The sequence below is a fragment of the Scyliorhinus torazame genome, chromosome 17 (assembly GCF_047496885.1).
Source record: "Scyliorhinus torazame isolate Kashiwa2021f chromosome 17, sScyTor2.1, whole genome shotgun sequence".
Classification (NCBI taxonomy): Eukaryota; Metazoa; Chordata; class Chondrichthyes; order Carcharhiniformes; family Scyliorhinidae; genus Scyliorhinus; species Scyliorhinus torazame.
In genome coordinates this window covers 79,997,750-80,011,983 of record NC_092723.1, presented here as the reverse complement: position 1 = coordinate 80,011,983, position 14,234 = coordinate 79,997,750, and the positions used below count along the sequence as shown (strand labels likewise).

The window sequence follows — 14,234 nt, the reverse complement described above, 5'->3', positions numbered from 1 at the left end:
CATAAGACAACCCGCCCATTCCTGGTATTAGTCTAGTAAACCTTCCATGAACTGCATCCAATGCAGTTACATCTTTCCTTAAATAAGGAGACCAATATTGCACAATACTCCAGATGTGGTCTCAGAAATGCCCTGTATAATTGAATGATAACCTCCCTATCGTTGTGTTTAATCTCCCTCACAATAAACAATAACATTCTATCAGCTTTCCAAATTACTTGCTGTACCTGGTTAGCAGCCTTTCGTGATTCATGCACTGGGACACCCAGATCCCTCTGCCCCTCAGAAGTCTGCAATCTCTCACCATTTAGCTAATTAGCTTCTTTTTATTCTTCCTGTCAAAATGGTCAATTTCATATTTGTCCACATTATACTCCATTTGCCACATGTTTCCCCACTTACATAACCTACCCATGTCCCTTTGTAGCCTCCTTTCATCCTCTTCATAACTTACTTTCTTATCGTTGTATCACCAGTAAATTTAGCGACCGCACCCTCAGTCCCTGTTGAGGCCCCAGCACTGATCGCTGTGGCACACCACTCGTTACACACTGCCAAACAGAAAAGATCCATTCATGCCAACTCTCTGTTCCCTATTAGCCAGCCAATCCCATTATGTTACCCCTATTCCTTGACTTGTATTTTCTGCAATAACCTTTGATTGGGCAATTAGGGATGGGCAACAAATGCTGGCCTAGCCGGCGACGCCCACATCTCGTAGAAGAATAAAATAAACACTTTAAAAATTGGAACTAAATACCAGTCATGGTAGAAAAGAAGGTGTCAGGTTATATAAATTAATTCACTAATGTCCTTTCAGGAATGTCCTGACCCAATCTGAATCTACATGTGGTTGTAGGCCCCGATCTATGTTTTGTATGCTTAATTTCCACTTCATTGACTGAACAAGCCACACAGTTCGGTAAAAGCAAATTACTGCAGATGCTGGAATCTGAAACAATAGCAGAAAATGCTGGCTAGTCTCAGCAGGTCTGACAGCATCGGTCGAGAGAGAAGGGAGACAACGTTTCGAGTCTGGATGACTCTTTGTCAAAGACGTTGGGTAATTTGGAATAAGTAATAAATATTGCCTTGTTATGGACACTTACAGCCCAAGAACAATATGAAAAAAGATTAGTGGATATGGATCTGACCTCTGGCTGAATGAAAATATCTATCTATTTCTCTTCCTCCCCTGGGTGGCATTTTTGTATTCCACAGTAATGAGAAAGGAAACCCCATCCAGGCACTCATCACCCAGGCACCCATCACCCAGGCACCCATCACCCAGGCACCCATCACCCAGGCACCCATCACCCAGGCACCCATCACCCATCACCCAGGCGCCCATCACCCCAGGCGCCCATCACCCCAGGCGCCCATCACCCCAGGCGCCCATCACCCCAGGCGCCCATCACCCCAGGCGCCCATCACCCCAGGCACCCATCACCCCAGGCACCCATCACCCCAGGCACCCATCACCCCAGGCACCCATCACCTGTGATGTAGGTGCCTTCCATTCACTTTCAATGTCAAGTTCAGCTGTGTGAAAGGTGAACAGAACAGTGACTGAAAGAGAGACCTGCATTTCAATAGCACTGTTCATAATCTCAGGGTGACCCGTGGTGCTTTACAGCTGCCGTCTGATTTTTAATTTAGGTGTTGGAATCTAATTCTAGCTCAAGACAGGCTATTGGCTGGAGTGCGCAGTTGGAAATGGCAGTGATAGCTTTAAATGAGCATGGCACACTGATTATCATCGTTATGTCAGTGCACTGCATGTTGGCTACAAGCACTCGGCAGAGATTGTGGTGTGATGGTAACGTAATTAGACCCTGACCTCAGGCTGATTATCCCATCATAAATCCCACCATGACAATGTGTAGAATTTAAATTCATATCTGGAATAAAAAAATAGTCTTGCCGTGACAACTGGAGCAAATGTTTTGTAAAAATCAATCTGGTTCACTCCAACTCCTGGAGGGGAGGAAATCTGCTGTGCGTAGCTGGTCTGGCCTACAGGAAACTTCAGACCCACAGCAATGAGGTTGACTCTTAACTACCCTTGAAGTGGCCTGGCCAACCACGCAGTTCAAATTATGGGTGAGCAACAAGTACAGGCTTTGCCAATGAAGAAATATTGAAAATACCTGTACACTCAATGAGAGAGATACCATCCTGTACAAGACTCTCTGAGAAGAGTGCAAACATTTTAGAACCCATTCTCGGCACAGGTGCCAGCTGTGGTGTTCTTTGCGATTCCTGTTCTCAGGACAGATGTTGCAGTGTTCACAAAGACCACAGAAGCTAAGTTCAATAATAAAGCTAACATTTATTTACACTACTTATTAAAGTGCGACCACTTACTCCTATAGCAAACTAGTAATCTGCAATCTACACTCAACACTATCTATAACTGTATTGCGCTCGCTTCGGCAGCACATCCACTAAAACTGGAATGATACAGAGAAGATTAGCATGGTCCCTGCGCAAGGATGACACACAAATTTGGGAAAAATATCTATAACTGCACTCTGAACTCTCTCACTGCTCCTATGCTCTCCTTTCCAGCCTTCTCCCAGAAGTCTGAGTCAGTGCTTTATATAGGTCTGCATCTAGCTCCATCTAGTGGTTAATTATGATATGACATTAACCCTTTGTATTCGGAACATTTCAAAGTTTAAAGATGTGGTGCCCCCACGAGTAACCAGTACATCACCAGAAAGTCCTCTGACTAGTCAGTCAGTGACACACAAAATCGATTTAAAAAGATCACAAAGTGGGGTTAGGAGGGATATTTAATGCAGAGTTGTAGGAACATTGCTGATTTGTCACAACAGTTGAGATCATTGCACATTTGTGGGAAAACAGTTTCTAAATATTTCAATCAGTGGAGAATACAGAGTTACAGAAAGAAATCAGACAAGTAGAGATTAATTTGGAAGGACACAGGGAGGACATAGTGGGATTAGATTGGGATTGGCATAGGGATTTGCGAGCACACAGCACAGTGGGATTATTTCTGGAGTTGACACAGTGCTAAGGAAAGAACACAGCACAATTGGATTATTCTGGATTGACACAAAGATTTGGGGATTGCATAGCACAGTGGGATTAGATTGGGATTGACACTGGGATATTGATGAGCACAGCACAATGATATTAGTGTTGGGATTGACACAGGAATTATGGCAAGAGCACAACACAGTGGGATTAGTTTGTGAATTACATAGAAATTTGGGGAGCAAGCAACACAGTGGGTATTTTCTGGATTGACACAGGGATATGGGAAGAGCACAGCACAGTGGGATTCTTCTGGATTAACACAGGGATATGAGAAGAGCACAGCACAGTGGGATTATTCTGAATTGACAGATGAATATGGGAAGAGCACAGCAGTATTATTCTACATTGACACAGGGATATGGGAAAAGCACGCCACAGTGGGATTATTCAGGATTGACACAGGGATATTGGAAGAGCACAACACAGTGGGATTATTCTGGATTTACACAGGGATATGGGAAGAGCACAGCACAGTGATATTATTCTGGATTGACACAGGGATATGGGAAGAGCATGGTCAAGTGGGATTATTCTACATTGACACAGGGATATGGGAAAAGCACGCCACAGTGGGATTATTCAGGATTGACACAGGGATATAGGAAGAGCACAACACAGTGGGATTATTCTGGATTTACACAGGGATATGGGAAGAGCACAGCACAGTGATATTATTCCGGATTGACACAGGGATATGGGAAGAGCATGGTCAAGTGGGATTATTCTGGATTGACACAGGGATATGGGAAGAGCACAGCATAGTGGGATTATTCTGGATTATTACAGGAATATGGGAAGAGCACAGCACAGTGAGATAATTCTGGATTGACACACGGATATGGGAAGAGCACAGCAAAGTGGGATTGTTCTGGATTGGCACAGGGATATGGGATGAGCACAGCACAGCAGGATTATTCTGGATTTACACAGGGAAATGGGAAGAGCACAGCACAGAGGGATTATTCTGGATTTACGCATTGATATGGGGAATGCACAACATTGTGGGATTATTCTGGATTGACACAGGGATATGGGAAGAGCACAGCACAGTGGGATTATTGTGGATTGACAGAGGAATATGGGAAAAGCACAGCACTGTGCGATCATTCTGAATATACACAGAGATATGGGAAGAGCACAGCATTGTGCGATTATTGTGGATTGACAAAGCGATATGGGAAGAGCACAGCACAGTGGGAGTATTCTGGATTGATACAGGAATATGGGAAGAACACAGCATAGTGGGAATATTTTGGATTGATACAGGGATATGGGAAGAGCACAGCACAGTGGGATTATTCTGGATTGATACAGGGATATGGGAAGAGCACAGCACAGCAGGATTGTTCTGGATGTACACAGAGATATGGGATGAGCACAGCAGGATCATTCTGGATTGACACAGGGATATGGGAAGAGCACAGCACAGCAGAATTATTCTGGATTTACACATTGATATGGGAAGAGCACAGCACAGCAGAATTATTCTGGTGAACACAGAGATATGGGAAGAGCACAGCACAGCAGGATTATTCTAGATTGACACAGAGATATGGGAAGAGCACAGCAGAGCAGGGTAATTCTGGATTTACACATTGATATGGGAAGAGCACAGCACAGCAGGTTTATTCTGGATGTACACATTGATATGGGAAGAGCACAGCACAGCAGGATTATTCTGGATGTACACAGAGATATGGGAAGAGCACAGCACAGCAGAATTATTCTGGATGTACACAGAGATATGGGAAGAGCGCTGCATAGCAGGATTATTCTGGATTGACATAGGAATGTGGGACTAGCCCAGCTCAGTGGGAATATTTTGGATTGACACAGGGATATGGGAAGAGCACAGCACAGTGGGATTATTCTGGATTGATACAGGAGTATGGGAAGAGTACAGCACAGCAGGGCTATTTTGGATTGATACAGGGATATGGGAAGAGCACAGCACAGTGGGATTATTCTGGATTTACACATTGATATGGGAAGAGCACAGCACAGCAGGATTATTCTGGATTGATACATGGATATGGGAAGAGCACAGCACAGCAGGATTATTCTGGATTTACACATTGATATGGGAAGAGCACAGCACAGCAGGATTATTCTGGATTTACACATTGATATGGGAAGAACACAGCACAGTGGGATTATTCTGGATTTACACATTGATATGGGAAGAGCACAGCACAGTTGGATTATTCTGGATATACACATTGATATGGGAAGAGCACAGCACAGTGGGATTATTCTGGATTTTCACAGGGATATGGGAAGAGCACAGCACAGCAGAATTATTCTGGATTTACACATTGATATGGGAAGAGCACAGCACAGCAGGATTATTCTGGATTTACACATTGATATGGGAAGAGTACAGCACAGCAGGACTATTCTGGATTTACACATTGATATGGGAAGAGTACAGCACAGCAGAATTATTCGGGATTTACACTGGGATATGGAAAGAGCACAGCACAGCAGGATTATTCTGGATTGATGCAGGGATATGGGAGCACAGCACAGCAGGATTATTCTGGATTGGTGCAGGGATATGGGAGCACAGCACAGTGGGATTATTCTGGATTTACCCATTGAAATGGGAAGAGCACAGCACAGCAGGATTGTGCTGGATTGATACAGGGATATGGGAAGAGCACAGCACTGCAGGACTATTCTGGATTTACACATTGATATGGGAAGAGTACAGCACAGCAGAATTATTCTGGATTTACACATTGATATGGGAAGAGTACAGCACAGCAGGACTATTCTGGATTTACACATTGATATGGGAAGAGTACAGCACAGCAGAATTATTCGGGATTTACACTGGGATATGGAACGAGCACAGCACAGCAGGATTATTCTGGATTGATGCAGGGATATGGGAGCACAGCACAGCAGGATTATTCTGGATTGGTGCAGGGTTATGGGAGCACAGCACAGTGGGATTATTCTGGATTTACCCATTGAAATGGGAAGAGCACAGCACAGCAGGATTGTGCTGGATTGATACAGGGATATGGGAAGAGCACAGCACTGCAGGAGTATTCTGGATTTACACATTGATATGGGAAGAGTACAGCACAGCAGAATTATTCTGGATTTACATAGGGATATGGGAAGAGCACAGCACAGTGGGATTATTCTGGATTTACACAGGGATATGGGAAGAGCACAGCGCAGCAGGATTATTCTGAATTTACACAGGGATATGGGAAGAGCACAGCACAGCAGGATTATTCTGGATTTACACAGGGATATGGGAAGAGCACAGCACAGCAGGATTATTCTGGATTTACACAGGAATATGGGGAGAGCACAGCACAGCAGGATTATTCTGGATTTACCCATTGAAATGGGAAGAGCACACCACAGTGGGATTATTCTGGATTGATACAGGGATATGGGAAGAGCACAGCACAGCAGGATTATTCTGGATTTACACATTGATATGGGAAGAGCACAGCACAGCAGGATTATTCTGGATTGATACAGGGATATGGGAAGAGCACAGCACAGCAGGATTATTCTGGATTTACACATTGATATGGGAAGAGCACAGCACAGCAGGATTATTCTGGATTGATACAGGGATATGGGAAGAGTACAGCATAGCAGAATTATTCTGGATTTACACCGGGATATGGGAAGAGCACGGCACAGCAGGATTATTCTGGATTTACACAGGGATATGGGAAGAGCAGAGCACAGCAGGATTATTCTGGATTTACCCATTGATATGGGAAGCGTACAGCACAGCAGAATTATTCTGGATTTACACAGGGATATGGGAAGAGCACAGCACAGCAGGATTATTCTGGATTTACACATTGATCAGGGAGGAGTACAGCACAGCAGAATTATTCTGGATTTACACAGGGATATGGGAAGAACACAGCACAGCAGGATTATTCTGGATTTACACAGGGATGTGGGAAGAGCACAGCACAGCAGGATTATTCTGGATTTACACATTGATATGGGAAGAGCACAGCACAGCAGGACTATTCTGGATTTACACATTGATATGGGAAGAGTACAGCACAGCAGAATTATTCTGGATTTACACAGGGATATGGGAAAAGCACAGCACAGCAGAATTATTCTGGATTTACACAGGGATATGGGAAGAGCACAGCACAGTGGGATTATTCTGGATTTACACAGGGATATGGGAAGAGCACAGCACAGCAGGATTATTCTGGATTTACACAGGAATATGGGAAGAGCACAGCACCGTGGAATTATTCTGGATTTACACAGGGATATGGGAAGAGCACAGCACAGTGGGATTATTCTGGATTTACACAGGGATATGGGAAGAGCACAGCACAGCAGGATTATTCTGGATTGATACAGGGATATGGGAAGAGCACAGCACAGCAGGATTATTCTGGATTTAGACAGGGATATGGGAAGAGCACAGCACAGCAGGATTATTCTGGATTGATACAGGGATATGGGAAGCACACAGCACAGCAGGATTATTCTGGATTTACACATTGATATGGGAAGAGTACAGCACAGCAGGATTATTCTGGATTTACACATTGATATGGGAAGAGCACAGCACAGCAGAATTATTCTGGATTGATACAGGGATATGGGAAGAGCACAGCACAGCAGGATTATTCTGGATTGATACAGGGATATGAGAAGAGCACAGCACAGCAGGACTATTCTGAATTTACACAGGGATATGGGAAGAGCACAGCACAGTGGGATTATTCTGGATTTATACAGGGATATGGGAAGAGCACAGCACAGCACGATTATTCTGGATTTACACATTGATATGGGAAGAGTACAGCACAGCAGGATTATTCTGGATTTACACATTGATATGGGAAGAGCACAGCACAGCAGGATTATTCTGGATTGATACAGGGATATGGGAAGAGCACAGCACAGCAGGATTATTTTGGATTGATACAGGGATATGAGAAGAGCACAGCACAGCAGGACTATTCTGAATTTACACAGGGATATGGGAAGAGCACAGCACAGTGGGATTATTCTGGATTTATACAGGGATATGGGAAGAGCACAGCACAGAAGGATTATTCTGGATTGATACAGGGATATGGAAAGAGCACAGCACAGCAGGATTATTCTGGATTTACACAGAGATATGGGAAGAGCACAGCACAGCAGGATTATTCTGGATTGATACAGGGATATGGGAAGAGCACAGCACAGCAGGATTATTCTGGATTTACACATTGATATGGGAAGAGCACAGCACAGCAGGATAATTCTGGATTGATACAGGGATATGGAAAGAGCACAGCACAGCAGGATTATTCTGGATTTACACATTGATATGGGAAGAGCACAGCACAGTGGGATTATTCTGGATTCACACAGGGATATGGAAAGAGCACAGGACAGTGGGATTATTCTGGATTCACACAGGGATATGGAAAGAGCACAGGACAGTGGAAATATTTTGGATTGACACAGGGATATGGGAAGAGCACAGCACAGCGGGATTATTCTGGATTGACACAGGGATATGGGAAGAGCACAGCACAGCAGGATTATTCTGGATTTACACATTGATATGGGAAGAGCACAGCACAGCAGGATTATTCTGGATTGATACAGGGATATGGGAAGAGCACAGCACAGCAGGATTATTCTGGATTTACACATTGATATGGGAAGAGCTCAGCACAGTGGGATTATTCTGGATTGACACAGGAATGTGGGAAGAGTACAGCACAGTGGGATTATTATGGATTGACACAGGTATATGGGAAGAGCACAGCATATGGGATTAGTTTGGCATTGACACAGGGATGTGGAAAGAGCACAGCAGAGTGGGATTATTCTGGACTGATACAGGAATATGGGAAGAGCACAGCACAGTGGGATTAATCTGGATTGACACAGGGATATGGGAAGAGCACAGGACTGTGGACATATTTTGGATTGACACAGGGATATGGAAAGAGCACAGCACAGTGGGATTATTCTGGATTTACACAGGGATATGGGAAGAGCACAGCACAGTGCGATTATTCTGGATTGATACAGGGATGCGGGAAGAGCACAGCACAGTGGGGTTATTTTGGATTGACACAGAGTTTTGGGAAGAGCACAGAACAGTGGTATTATTTTGGATTGACACAGGGATATGGAAAGAGCACAGCACAGTGGGATTATTCTAGATTGATACAGGGATATGGGAAGAGCACAGCACAGTGGTATTATTCTGGATTGCCACAGGGATATGGGAAGAGCACAGCATAGTGGGATTATTCTGTATTGACACAGGGATATGGGAAGAGCACAGCATAGTGAGATTATTCTGGCTTGACACAGGGATATGGAATGAGCACAGCACAGCAGCATTATTCTGGATTGACACAGGGATATGGGAAGAGCACAACACAGTGGGATTAATCTGGATTGACACAGGGATATGGAAAGAGCACAGGACAGTGGAAATATTTTGGATTGACACAGGGATATGGGAAGAGCACAGCACAGCGGGATTATTCTGGATTGACACAGGGATATGGGAAGAGCACAGCACAGTGCGATTATTCTGGATTGATACAAGGATTTGGGAAGAGCACAGCACAGTGGAATTATTATGGATTGACACAGGGATTTGTGACGAGCACAGAACAGTGGTATTATTCTGGATTGACACAGGAATATGGGAAGAGCACAGCATAGTGGGATTGTTCTGGATTGGCACAGGGATAATAGAAGAGCACAGGACAGTGGGATTATTTTGGATTGCCACAGAGATATGGGAAGACCACAGCACAGTAGGATTATTCTGATTTGGTACAGGGATATGGGAAGAGCACAGCACAGTGGTATTATTCTGGATTGCCACAGGGATATGGGAAGAGCACAGCATAGTGGGATTATTCTGGATTGACACAGGGATATGGGAAGAGCACAGCATAGTGGGATTATTCTGGATTGACACAGGGATATGGGAAGAGCACAGCATAGTGGGATTATTCTGGATTTACACAGGGATATGGGATGAGCACAGCACAGTGGGATTATTCTGGATTGACACAGAGATATGGGAAGAGCACAGCACAGTGGGATTATTCTGGATTGACACAGAAATGGGAAGAGCACAGCACAGTGGGATTATTCTTGATTTACACAGTGTTATGGGGAGAGCAAAGCACAGTGGGATTATTCTGGATTGACACAGGGATATGGGATGAGCACAGCACAGTGGGATTATTCTGGATTGACACAGAAATGGGAAGAGCACAGCACAGTGGGATTATTCTGGATTTATACAGGGTTATGGGGAGAGCAAAGCACAGTGGGATTATTCTGGATTGACACAGAAATGGGAAGAGCACAGCACAGTGGGATTATTCTGGATTTACACAGGGTTATGGGGAGGGCAAAGCACAGTGGGATCGTTTGCAATTGACACTGGTATATGGAAGAGCACAGCATATGTGTATAGTTTGGCATTGACACGGGGCTATAGGAAGAGCACAGCATAGTGGGATTATTCTGGATTGACACAGGGATTTGGGAAGAGCATTGCACATGGGATTAGTTTGGGACTGAAACAGGCCTATGGGGAGAGCAAATCACAGTGGGATTACTTTGAGATTTAAACAGGAATATGGGTCGAGCAGGAAAATCTTTTACATCAACCAGAGGGAGCAATCGGGGTTTGAAATGACAGCTGATCTGAAATAACCCCTCCAAACCTTTTTGGTCACTAAGGGCAATGTATCATGGCCAATTCACCTAACCTGCACGTCTTTGGACTGTGGAAGGAAAACGGAGCACCTGGAGGAAACCCACGCACACACGGGGAGAATGTGCAAACTCCGCACAGACAGTGACCCAGCGGGGAATCGAACTTGGGACCCTGGAGCTGTGAAGCCACAGTGCTATCCACTTGTGCTACCGTGCTGCCCTGTATCCGTGTCATATTGCATTGGAGTGTAGCACAGTGTCTTACTGCATTGGAGTGTAGCACTGTGTCATACTGCATTGGAGTGCGGATCAGTGTTGACCTGCATTGGTGTGCAGCAGAGTGCCATACTGTATTGGAGTGCAGCACAGTGGCACACGGCATTGGCATTTAGCACAGTGCTACAGTGCATCAGAGAGTTGCACAGTGTTGACATGTATTGGAGTGTAGCACAGTGCCATACTGCATTGGAGTGCTGGACAGTGCCATATTGCATTGGAGTGCAGCAAAGTGTCACACTGCATTGGAGTTTAGCACATTGCTATACTGCATCGGAGTGTTGCACAGTGTTGACATGCATTGGAGTGCTGCGCAGTGCCATACTGCACCGGAGTGTAGCACAGTGCCATAGTGCATTGGAGTGTAGCACAGTACCATACTGCAAAGGAATGGAGCATAGTGCCATGCTGCCTTGGAGTGTAGCACAGTGCCACAATGCACTGGAGTGTACCACAGTGTCATACTGCATTGGAGTGTAGCACAGTGCCACAATGCACTGGAGCGTACCACAGTGCCATACTGCACTGGAGTGTACCACAGTGCCATACTGCATTGGAGTGTACCACAGTGCCATGCTGCATTGGAGTGTAGCACAGTGCCATACTGCACTGGAGCGTACAACAGTGCCATACTGCACTGGAGTGTACCACAGTGCCATACTGCATTAGAGTGTACCACAGTGCCATACTGCACCGGAGTTACTATAGTGTATCAGAGAGTTGCACAGTGTTGACATGTATTGGAGTGTAGCACAGTGCCATACTGCATTGGAGTGCTGGACAGTGCCATATTGCATTGGAGTGTACCACAGTGCCATACTGCATTGGAGTGTACCACAGTGCCATACTGCACCGGAATGTACCACAGTGCCATACTGCACCAGAGTGTACCACAGTGCCATACTGCACTGGAGCGTACCACAGTGCCATAATGCACTGGAGTGTACCACAGTGCCATACTGCACCAGAGTGTATCACAGTGCCATACTGCACTGGAGCGTACCACAGTGCCATACTGCACTGGAGTGTACCACAGTGCCATATTGCACCGGAGTGTACCACAGTGCCATACTGCATTGGAGTGTACCACAGTGCCATACTGCATTGGAGTGTACCACAGTGCCACACTGCACCGGAGTGTACCACAGTGCCATACTGCACTGGAGTGTACCACAGTGCCATACTGCATTGGAGTGTACCACAGTGCCAGACTGCATTGGAGTGTACCACAGTGCCATACTGCACCGGAGTGTACCACACTGCCATACCGCACTGGAGTGTACCACAGTGCCATACTGCACTGGAGTGTACCACAGTGCCATACTGCATTGGAGTGTACCACAGTGCCATACTGCACCGGAGTGTACCACAGTGCCATACTGCACTGGAGTGTACCAAAGTGCCATACTGCATTGGAGTGTACCACAGTGCCATATTGCATTGGAGTGTACCACAGTGCCACACTGCACCGGAGTGTACCACAGTGCCATACCGCACTGGAGTGTACCACAGTGCCATACTGCACTGGAGTGTACCACAGTGCCATACTGCACTGGAGTGTACCACAGTGCCATACTGCATTGCAGTGTACCACAGTGCCACACTGCACCGGAGTGTACCACAGTGCCATACCGCACTGGAGTGTACCACAGTGCCATACTGCACTGGAGTGTACCACAGTGCCATACAGCATTGGAGTGTACCACAGTGCCATACTGCATTGGAGTGTACCACAGTGCCAGACTGCATTGGAGTGCTGGACAGTGCCATATTGCATTAGAGTGTACCACAGTGCCGTACTGCACCAGAGTGTACCACAGTGCCATACTGCATTGGAGTGCTGGACAGTGTCATATTGCATTGGAGTGTACCACAGTGCCATACTGCACTGGAGTGTACAACAGTGCCATACTGCACCGGAGTGTACCACACTGACAAACCGAACTGGAGTGTACCACAGTGCCATACTACACTGGAGTGTACCACAGTGCCATACTGCACTGGAGTGTACCACAGTGCCATACTGCATTGGAGTGTACCACAGTGCCATACTGCACCGGAGTGTACCACAGTGCCATACTGCACTGGAGTGTACCACAGTGCCATACTGCATTGGAGTGTACCACAGTGCCATATTGCATTGGAGTGTACCACAGTGCCACACTGCACCGGAGTGTACCACAGTGCCATACTGCATTGGAGTGTACCACAGTGCCATACTGCAACGGAGTGTACCACACTGCCATACCGCACTGGAGTGTACCACAGTGCCATACTGCACCGGAGTGTACCACAGTGCCATACTGCATTGGAGTGCTGGACAGTGCCATATTGCACTGGAGTGTACCACAGTGCCTTACTGCACTGGAGTGTACCACAGTGCCATACTGCATTGGAGTGTACCACAGTGCCATACTGCACTGGAGTGTACCACAGTGCCATACTGCACCGGAGTGTACCACAGTGCCATACTGCACCGGAGTGTACCACAGTGCCATATTGCATTGGAGTGTACCACAGTGCCATACTGCACTGGAGTGTACCACAGTGCCATACTGCACTGGAGTGTACCACAGTGCCATACTGCACTGGAGTGTACCACAGTGCCATACTGCACCGGAGTGTACCACAGTGCCAAACTGCATTGGAGTGCTGGACAGTGCCATACTGCACCGGAGTGTACCACAGTGCCATATTGAACCGGAGTGTACCACAGTGCCATATTGCATTGGAGTGTACCACAGTGCCATACTGCACTGGAGTGTACCACAGTGCCATACTGCACTGGAGTGTACCACAGTGCCATACTGCACCGGAGTGTACCACAGTGCCAAACTGTATTGGAGTGCAGCACAGTGCCACACGGCATTGGCATTTCGCACAGTGCTATAGTGCATCAGAGTGTTGACATGTATTGGAGTGAAGCACAGTGCCATACTGCATTGGAGTGCAGCAAAGTGTCACACTGCATTGGAGTTTAGCACAGTGCTATACTGCATTGGAGTGTTGTACAGTGTTGACATGCATTGGAGTGCTGTGCATTGCCATACTGCACCGGAGTGTAGCACAGTGCCATAGTGCATTGGAGTGTAGCACAGTGCCATACTGCATTGGAGTGTACCACAGTGCCATACTGCACCGGAGTTACTATAGTGTATCAGAGAGTTGCACAGTGTTGACAT

The 14,234-nt window shown here is 46.2% G+C and overlaps 1 protein-coding gene and 1 non-coding gene across 2 annotated transcripts in view; one reads left to right on the top strand and one right to left on the bottom strand.

The window, feature by feature from the left end:
• Nucleotides 1-14,234, bottom strand: part of LOC140393970 (leukocyte surface antigen CD53-like) — a 164,943-nt gene that overhangs the window by 75,651 nt on the left and 75,058 nt on the right. The window lies entirely within an intron of this gene.
• Nucleotides 2,424-2,530, top strand: LOC140394646 (U6 spliceosomal RNA). The gene has a single exon (XR_011935945.1). It is a non-coding gene; the product is annotated as a U6 spliceosomal RNA (small nuclear RNA).